This window comes from Pantherophis guttatus, chromosome 4 (genome assembly GCF_059756535.1).
Source record: "Pantherophis guttatus breed Tessera chromosome 4, ASM5975653v1, whole genome shotgun sequence".
Lineage (NCBI taxonomy): Eukaryota > Metazoa > Chordata > Lepidosauria > Squamata > Colubridae > Pantherophis > Pantherophis guttatus.
In genome coordinates this window covers 39,526,623-39,537,440 of record NC_142066.1, presented here as the reverse complement: position 1 = coordinate 39,537,440, position 10,818 = coordinate 39,526,623, and the positions used below count along the sequence as shown (strand labels likewise).

Genomic DNA, 10,818 nt, shown 5'->3' with positions numbered 1-10,818 from the left:
AAGGATGATGTTTCTCATCTGAAACATCTTTGCCTCTTTGCCTGATGGTGCCTGTCAGAAAAAGATACTATGGCCATTGTGATGTTATCATGAGGTTACTATCTGAATATGATGACTTCATGTCATCTACTTTACAGATTGATCTTTCTTGCCTTCGGTGAAAATTGTACACTATGAGTTATAGTGTCTATCTAATTTTTTTTTAAAAAAACCTTCTTGATTAAGATGTCAGGATGAAATAGAAGACTTCTTTCCAAGTAAGTTAAACTAAGTTTATTTAAAATTTATCCTTATAGAATAGTGGAATTGGTGCATAATCATCCAGGAATTAATGTATTCTTATGTTTATGGCAAGTAACATTTTATGGTCCAAGATATTCCTTTCCACAAAGATCAAAATGAATGACCAGTAGAATAAAATACTGATTTTTACAAATGTCTGAGAGAGATTGCAAGATACTAGAGTGTGGATGGTAAATATATGGATATATTCCTGTGATGGCGAACCTATGGCACATATGCAACAGCTGGCATGCAGGGGCCTCTCTGTGGGCACACAAGCTGTTGGCCAGCTCAGGTTCACCACTCAAGTGTGCCCACAAGCCTCCCACCAGCCAGCTGATTTTTGGGATGCCTGGAGGCGGGGAGACACATGTGCATGTGCAGAGGGGTTGTGTGCACTTGTGTGGGGTGGTGGGGATCATATGTGCGAGGGTGGGGGGAGCATTGGAGGGTGCAGCAGGCCCTCCAATGCCCATTTTTGGGCCCAGGAGGCTGCAGGGTGGCCTGCTAGGCCAAAAATGGGGGCTAGGGGGTTGCGGCATGCATGCCAACAAAGAGGGCACTGGGTGCCACGTGTGGCACATGTGCCATAGGTTTGCCATCATAGGTCTAGGTGCTCATCTTGATGATTTTCATTCCCTTCTGGCTGCTCTGGAACAAACAGTCCATATCCAACCTCCAATCAATAAATAACATATATGACTTTTTTTTTAAAAAAAAAATCTGTGTATGGATCTTTGTCAGATGAGCACTAAGGATGAATTTGTTGAGAAATATTCAAATATTCAAATTGCTTAACGCATTGTAAGCCGCCCTGAGTCTCTGGAGAAGGGCGGCATATAAAAATAAAAGGAAAAAAAATAGATCAACAAATTATAAATCTCTAAACAAAACAGAAATCTAAAGGGAAGTTGTTAATGCTAGATATCCTTTGGGATTCGCTATTTATTTGTATCAAAAATGAGCAAATTAGCAGCAAATCTCCCAAGATTAATTATTTTAAATATTTATGAAAAGCATTTAAGAAACATTTCTGTCTAATCGAAGGAGACATTCAAATTTGTCCAGCATGGAAGTTTACCAATAATTTGAAGAAATAGTAGAACTAAGTTCTAGAACATCTATTACTATGCCAGTTACCTGTAACAGGCAAGTTTCAATCCAACTTCAGTATTTTTGTATATTTTGGGAGGAGAATATCATTTCATGATATAGTTTTGCATAAAGACATTTTAAGGCTTCCTAAATTGTGCTAAACTGTAATATGGGTTTATTATGGTTCATCATGCTTTGAGAAGACAACCCTTATAGCTGGGAATCATGATTTTAGTGTGGATCCAGCCACTGTGATTTATTCAACAATCTATTTTTTAAAAATTGTAGATTTTGGTAATGTCTTTCTCCAGCTCTAGCATCATCCCTCCAAAGAATTTTGGATACAGAGTAAGTATTTCCTCTTTTGCTCATTCTAAGCAACTAAAGGACAAGTTTTGTTTTTTAGGAAAGATAACCTTTTGGATACTTGCGAAGGGATATCTCTACTTCTCTGAGTCATAGTTAGCCCTGGAATATTATAAAACTGGTTAAAGAAAAACATTTGCAGAACAAGGTGATTACTGAAGGTCTAAAGGGAAACTATTTTCCTTTATGCAGGAATAGTCAGCAAAGAGTTTATATTTCCAAAGTTGGACTATTCCATGCAATATTGAAAACTCTTGGCTTTCACATTCTCTCATTGTAGAGGAAGCAAAGAGTGGATAGAAAGGCCATATTTACGTAAACCAACTAAGATTTTTACTATCATTCTTTTTTTTTATTGAAAAGTTTTACAGAAAAAAAGAATTTTCTTCCCCCCCATATTCCCTCCACCCTTTCCCTTCCCTCATCCCCCCCTCCCCCCCAGACTTCCCAGAGCAAAATACAAGGTATTTCATTTAACAATCATAAACTAGATTAACCTACCTATCCTCAGACTACTAACTCCCCCCCCCCGAAACCTTAACTCCACTATAGATAACATAATACTTCTAATACTTAACGTTCATTCATAAGCTATTTGATATTTTCTTGAAAATTCTTGGCTTTCACATTCTCTCATTGTAGAGGAAGCAAAGAGGAGATAGAAAGGCCATATTTACGTAAACCGACTAAGATTTTTACTATCATTCTTGATGTAAAGTGATCAAGAAGAAGTAGTGGAGACAGAAAATAAAGATCCTTCAGCTATCTAATCAACCAGCTTGCTCATGCTTCAGCATAAACCACTGATCAGCTTTTGAGGACAGAAGTACATGACATCATGTGTTCTATTTGCCCCTGGCCTATCAGGGTGACTGACCCTACCTGTCCTTTCCTGCTACACATTGAAGAGTGTGCTTTCTAACTTACGTTGGGATACATGATGCAACTTTCCCTTTGTGGTTCATTTTATTGTGGGAAATATCTCTATTCCAACTGGCTACTGCATACTAGGATAAGAATACTTCTCTCTTTCAGTGAATCTGTTCAGTGAATAATATAGCTATTATTTCTAACAAGTCTCTTAAGAAACAATGAAATGTGGAAGTATTTTTAATCAGATGAAATTGACTAGAATATCTATAGAGTATATATATTATGTGTAGTATACTTTGAGCATTTTGAATAATATGATTTGTGGAACAAGTTGATTAAGGACCAACCAGAGGAAAATGTTTTTATGAATGTTATAACAGGGCTGTGCTTCAGTTTCATTCCTTCAAAAATTTGGATTTGGCTTACTATAACCATCAGAAATCATGGTTTCAAATATAGAAAAGAGAAATGGAGAAAACAAAATTGTGTGAAAAACTGACTACTACTATTGCTGCTGCTACTACTACTACTACTACTATTACTACTACTACTACTACTACTACTACTACTACTACTACTACTAATAATAATAATAATAATAATAATAATAAATCATATATCCCTCCCAACTAAAATTATTCTTCTAGATACAATACATGAGTGGAATACTTGTGAACATTAGTTATCCACAATTCCTGAAATAAGTATTTATTACACAGATACAGAGACATACAGAGACAGAGAAAGAAGAAGAAAGTTTTCAATATTTTATTTTTAAACATGTCTTCTTAAAAATATATTCTAGATCTGATGAGACATTTCATGAATTAAGGAAATGCTAGATAAAGAAAAGGAAAACCAGACAGCTATTCAAAAATGCATTCTTCTGGGTTTGGAGACTTTTCCGGAGCTGCAGATTCTTCTTTTCTGGTTCTTCTTGGTAATTTATTTGATGACAATAACTGGAAACCTTCTCATCTTTCTGCTAGTTGTGTCAAATCAACATCTTCATACCCCAATGTATTTTTTCTTGGAAAATTTATCATGGCTGGATGCTTGTTATAGCTCCACCATCTTGCCCAAATTGTTGGCCAATTTGTTGTCTGGTGATAGAACTATAACTCTACATGGATGCCTAGCCCAATATCATTTATTTGGGATTTGTGCAGCCATAGAAACCTATCTTTTATCTGCAATGTCTTATGATCGCTTTGTGGCAAATTGTAGACCTTTGCTCTACAATTCTATCATGAAACAAAATTTTGTTTCCAGCTTATAGTTAGAACATGGATAAATAGTTTGATATTCAATGGCATTCTGGTGGGTCTCATGGATCCATTTCCCTTCTGTGGCTCCAATGTCATAGACCATTATTTTTGTGATTTCCTTCCACTGGAGAAATTGTCCTGCAGTAATAGAAATTTTCTTGAACCCATTGCCTTCTTCATGACTGTTATTTCTACAATAGCCCCTTTTCTATTAACTCTCATCTCTCACATCTGCATTATTGACACCATCATCAAAATCAAATCCAACACTGGAAGGCAAAAAGACTTTTCAACCTGCTCCTCTCATCTCATGGTAGTTTGCCTCTATTATGGCACATTAATCATTGTCTATGTGTTGCCAGACTCTCCCATTCTGAGACCTCTCAATAAAATCTTCTCCATTTTTTATACAGCGATGACACCTTTGGTGAATCCCCTGATTTACTCTTTGTGGACAGGGTTCTGGGTAGGATTAGTGCCGCCACATGTTTATTGGACCCGTGTCCCTCCTGGTTGGTACTGGCCTCCCGGGAGGTTACACGAGGCTGGCTCCAGGGGATTATAACTGCTTCTCTGAGTGAGGGTGCCTTTCCCGCCGCCTTGAAAGAGGCGGTGGTGAGGCCCCTCCTCAAGAAGCCTTCCCTGGACCCGGCTGAATTAGTTAACTACCGTCCGGTCTCCAACCTTCGTTTTGTGGCGAAGGTTGTTGAGAGTGTGGTGGCACGACAACTGCCCAGGCACCTGGATGAAGCTATCTATCTAGACCCGTACCAGTTGGGCTTCAGGCAGGGGCACAGCACAGAAACGGCATTGGTTGCGTTGGTGGATGATCTCTGGAGGGCCCGGGACAGGGGTTGCTCCTCTGTCCTAGTCCTATTAGATCTCTCAGCGGCTTTTGATACCATCGACCATGGTATCATGCTGCAGCGGTTGAGAGGGTTAGGAGTAGGGGGCACCATTTTGTGGTGGTTCTCTTCCTTCCTCTCCGGCCGCTCGCAGTTCGTGTTGGCAGGAGAGCAGAGGTCGACCTCGAGGCATGTCGCATGGGGAGTGCCACAAGGGTCGGTCCTCTCGCCTCTTCTGTTCAACATTTATGTGAAGCCGCTGGGTGAGATCATCCGTGGTTTTGGGGTGAAGTGTCACCTGTACGCTGATGATACTCAGCTGTACATCTCCACCCCAGACCACCCCAACGTTGCCCTTGATGTGATGTCTCGCTGCCTGGAGGCCGTACAGGCCTGGATGGGGAGGAACAGGCTCAGACTCAACCCATCCAAGACCGAGTGGCTGTGGTTGCCGGCGTCCCGATATAGTCAGCAGGTGCCATCGCTGACTATTGGGGGTGAATCCTTGCCCCCCACAGAGAGGGCTCGCAATCTGGGTGTCCTCCTGGATGCACGGCTGTCTTTAGAAGAGCACATGATGGCCGTAGCCAGGGGGGCCTTTTATCAGGTTCGCCTGATTCGCCAGTTGCAGCCCTTTCTGGACCGGACGCCTTGCGCACGGTCACTCATGCCCTTGTCACCTCCCGGCTGGACTATTGTAATGCTCTCTACATGGGGCTCCCCTTGAAGAGCACTCGGAGGCTCCAATTGGTCCAGAATGCGGCCACGCGGGTGGTTATGGGCGCAACTCGCTGTGCCCGCGTGACACCCCTCCTGCGTGAGCTGCACTGGTTCCCAGTGGTCTTCCGGGTGCGATTCAAGGTGTTGGTTACCACCTTTAAAGCGCTCCATGGCATAGGACCCGGGTACCTTCGAGACCATCTTCTGCCACCAATAGCCTCCCACCGACCAGTCCGTTCCCACAGAGAGGGTCTCCTCAGGGTGCCATCAGCCAAGTTATGTCAGCTGGCAACACCCAGGGGGAGGGCCTTCTCTGTGGGAGCCCCAGCCCTGTGGAATGAACTGCCCCCGGAAATACGCAAGGTCTCCGACCTCCGGGTGTTCCGCTGGGCATTGAAGACCTTGTTGTTCCGCCAGGCCGGGCTGTCAATATAATAATTTTAAATTGGGGTATTTTAATTTTTAGAGTTTTAAATCAGCCAAATATATTTAATTATTTTAATTTTTAATTATTGTTGTGTCTTGTGTTTTTAAACTGGCTGTACACCGCCCTGAGTCCTTCGGGAGAAGGGCGGTATAGAAATAAAAAAATTATTATTATTATTATTATTATTATTATTATTATTATTATTATTATTATTATTATTTAAGAAACAAAAAAATTCACAAAGCCCTATGACACTTTACAGCAAAGTGATTATTTTGGGCCAAAGTTATCCCAAACTATCAGTTGGTGCTTAATTCATTAGCTAATATTAAAGCTGTATCTCAATACAAGATATTAAATAAAAGATATTTAATTATTTAATTATTTAAAAGGGAAGATTCTGAATATGATCCTGGTGGGAATACCTATAAATACTCGCCCCCACGGAGAGGGTTCGCAACTTGGGCGTCCTCCTGGATGCACGGCTGTCTTTAGAAGACCATTTGACGGCCGTGGCCAGGGGGGCTTTTTATCAGGTTCGCCTGATACGCCAGTTGCGCCCCTTTCTAGATCGGGACTCTCTATGCACAGTCACTCAGGCACTAGTCACTTCCTGCCTGGACTACTGCAACGCTCTCTACATGGGGCTCCCCCTGGGGTGCACCCGGAGGCTCCAGCTGGTCCAGAATGCGGCCGCGTGGGGGATTATGGGGGCGACGAGGCGCTCCCATGTGACACCTCTCCTGCGCGAGCTGCACTGGCTCCCGGTAGTCTTCCGGGTGCGCTTCAAGGTGTTGGTGACCACCTTTAAAGCGCTCCATGGCTTAGGGCCGGGGTACTTACGAGACCGCCTACTGCCACCAATAGCCTCCCACCGGCCAGTACGCTCGCACAGAGTGGGCCTCCTCAGGGTGCCGTCCGCCAGACAATGTCGGCTGGCGACCCCCAGGGGGAGAGCCTTCTCTGTGACGGCGCCCACCCTCTGGAATAACCTTCCCCCGGAGTTACGTATAATAACAGACCTCCGGATTTTTCGTCGGGCCCTGAAAACTTATTTATTTCAACTAGCTGGGCTGGCTTGAGCTAAATTTTAAATTGGTTTTAAATTGGGTTGTTTTAATTTACGGCCAGAATATCTAATTATTTTAATACTGTTTTTTAAATTTTGTATGCTTTGTTTTTACTTAGGCTGTGCACCGCCCTGAGTCCTATTTGGAGAAGGGCGGTATAGAAATTTAAACAAATAAATAAATAAATAAATAAATAAATAAAAGGATTGAAACACACTGAGTTCCACGTCTTTCTTTCTTTTTCTTTTTTTTTCTAATTAATATAATTTTTATTAAAGTTTTTAAAAAACAAAGCAAACAAACAAGAAACAAAAACATATATTTACATCTTCTTTTCAATATCTTCGCATCAGTAATCCATGTTTACACATTTTCTCTTTCTCAGCTTAATCTATCTTTTATACATATATTTCTAGTATATCATATATATACACCGTTATAATATATTCTCTTAATCTAAATATTTTATTTACATTTAACATAAACGGGTACCTAGTTTCCTTTCCACAATTTATATCTTCCCATTTGTTTCCATATCCCTCCACTTAATTTAACCATTAATTCCAGTTTAATTACCATTAACCAGTAATTCTTTCTTTTCACTGTATGATTCCTTTTAGCATATTTTTATTATGGATATTAGGAAGTATAAAGTTGTATACAAACTTATGTTTCTTGTTTATTACTGTGTTTTTCAAAGTGTTTTCATACAATTATATACTCTGGATGTTGTACACATATAAAAAATAGTTCAGTTGGATTTTGAAAAAAATCTATACAACTAGAACATGTTTATTCTTTATCATATTTCTTGTGTTTTTTCCTGTATCTCTCTCATATATATTCTGAAGATAAAAATCAGGTGTAAAATTCATATATATTTGGTTTGGAGATAATTGTGAGGTTTAATTCACAACGTCTCTGTTCCAATAATATAGGAATAGAACATTTTAATATAACTCTAAACCACTTAAAATGTGCTCTAAAATTCCACATTCCATTGCTCAGTTTCAATTTTTAATATGAAAAATATCATTAAGTATCATAAAAATATCAAGATATCATGGTCTCTTTCTATCAATGTCCTCCTAACCCCTTTTAATCAGCTAAATTCTCCCTCTTGATTGATCAAGAGTAGTTTTTTTTTTCAGCATGTCAATATTTTCAGAAACTAAATATTTCCTGGATGAATTGTGTTTATCATAATTTATCTCCAATTATGCACACCAATCAATGGTATTCTTGACTGAAAAATCTTGTGTATCCAGCTTAAATTCTGTTTTGTGATGGCTCATTAGCACATATTCTCCTCCTCACTGACCATTCTTAGGTAGTCAAGTTAGGAACACACCTGATCACAAATTAGAGATATAGCTTTAAGGCCTACTTCTTAAGTTCTCCTAATGAATACCGTAGTTAAATTTCCTTTGGCTCTCCTTGTTCACTCATACCAAATTGTCTTATTCCTTGGATTCTTACTACCTTATATATTATACATTCTTTATGTTCTGCAATAGCTTCTGCTTATCCTGTAAAAGCAATCACTGACTCACAATGGGTAATTGTCAGCAAGCATGTGAGAGATAGCAAGCATACCTATAGCTGGAGCACTGAGAATAATATCCATAAGACAAAGGACAAAATCATCGGATTACTAATTTTATATTTATTTATTTATATCTAAATTTATATAATTGAGTAAGCCACCATTAAAGCAAATGGAAGACCGTATTTGATACTAAAATTAACAAACTATTAAGAACTTGAGTAATAACTATTAAGAACCAAAAGCAATAAAGAAGTAAAAAGGGATCTGTTTGGTAAAAAACAAATAGTGCAAGCCTCTCCAAGTGAGAGATGGGAAGGTTACTATTAATAATAAGCAATGACAGAATTTTAAGAATCTTTTCTGGAGGAGAGTGGTGAGAATGAAACCTAAGGAAGGCAAATGGGGGAGTGATTGTATGAGAGCGAGAGTGTTTAATTGCGTAATTGAAGAAACTTAGAACAGCCCATGAAACTAGTTAAAAATGAAGTATTGAAATAATTTTATTATTTAGATTTCTGTTCTTTCTCCTATCCTGTTATATTATTGATAGATTTAAAGAAAAGTGAAATCTCAAAGGAAAGGAAGGAATGTTAGAAAGAAGAAACTCATCAAGTAGTAATGGGCAGAGTAGAGATATTGTGGGAGATATTCAGGGGAGGGTTTCAAAACCCGTGTGCATGTGCAGAAGGTACATCCAGGCAGGTGGGTGGAGCTTCCCACTGCTGCTGCTACTGGTTCGCCCAATCTAGGGCAACCCATTAGCAACCCACCACTGGAGATACTGGAATATTTATTTTCCAATTGATACGATTCCAGAAATTCTAAGATCTTCAATATCCTATAAGTGATGGGAAATTTTTGAGTCTTTTCATGAAAGAAGATGAGTGGGCCAAATTTACCATGTGGGTGACATTCTTATTTCCCATGAAATTTCCACCAATTAAATTGTCTCTAGAAGCTACAACCTACATTATCCATTACAACAAAAGTGCATCTTCACTCTATGGAATTTAACTTCATTGTTTATTTATTTAACTTATATGCCATCCATCTCACCTACAGGCAACTCTAGGTGCCTTACAATCAATAAAACAAGACAAAACATGAATATATTAAAGCAATAAATATTAACCCTAAAATTATTGTAAATCCTATTCAGTAAGGGATACAACAATAGATCTCTTGCACTATCTATAATAATTTATATGGTTGACCATTAAATTTTCCCTGTGAAGAGTCTTTAATTCCATTTTTTTTCTTTTTCATACCACAATAGACACAAACAATTCTAAATAATTTCTAGAAGTAACATTTTGGATGCAGTATGTGGGAAATGTTCTTACTTTGTTCCCAAATGCCAAACTGTAAAGGTAGTCAAAAAGTTGCTTTTTCACAGTTTAGGCAGTTACTTGTTTGTGAGGTGGTATGATGTCAAAATATTATTAATAATGTTTGCAACCATAATGAGAGGCTTCATATGAAAAAGAAATTTAATTATTGATATTCCTAGTTTTTACCCCACAAGATTCCATTAGAACAGTATTCTACATTCATCCAACAATTTATCCGCCTTTAAGACAAAGATTGGCAACCAGAACTTTACAGACATCCACCAAGGTGTTTGCCACCTGATCTGAACACCAAAAATAAATACTGAAAGCAAAAATGTAATATAATTCTAGTGAACTTCAGAGCAGAATGCCAGTCTCTGTCACTTTCATTTCCATGAATTCTTCCATGGCCTATAGAAGCAGAATATAGAGTGGATGATGACACCACAGTGTTTTATTTAGAAGTGAGATTCCTGCTGACCTCCCTTCTCCCCACCAAGAAGGCAAAGGACCAATGATATAGGAGAAAACAATCTTAGCAAATAAGGATAGTCTTGGATCTTTGCTGCTGTTAAACTTAATTTTAAATGTCTAGGAGACAACCAGCAACCTATAGTGTCATTCTTACCTGACTAGGATCCTAGCATCCTCAACAAGGACGAAGCTCCCAACGTGAAGCCTTCAACTGAAAAGCTGGGCATACACTCAGAGATAGCCCCTGTTGCATGATGCTATATAGCACAGTGAAATGACAGCATAGAAAATGATTTATGACATTTTGTATTAAGTCATAATCTAGTATGTAGCTTTAATAGATGCTAGTTAGGCACCCCATAAACTTCAGAGCAACTGTAGCTTTGAATACCAAGGATTATAAAATAGAATAAGGGGCCCTGAAAGGTGTCAGATGTCTCACACAAAGTCTGTTAAATCAAAGAAAGAAAAAATGGGTGACGAAAGATTTAGGGAAGGCCCCAAATCTTCCAATGAAA

At 39.0% G+C, this 10,818-nt stretch overlaps 1 pseudogene; it reads left to right on the top strand.

The window, feature by feature from the left end:
* Nucleotides 1-3,375: 3,375 nt before the first annotated feature.
* Nucleotides 3,376-10,555, top strand: LOC148114045 (olfactory receptor 8A1-like; annotated as a pseudogene).
* The last annotated feature ends 263 nt before the right edge of the window (nt 10,556-10,818 follow it).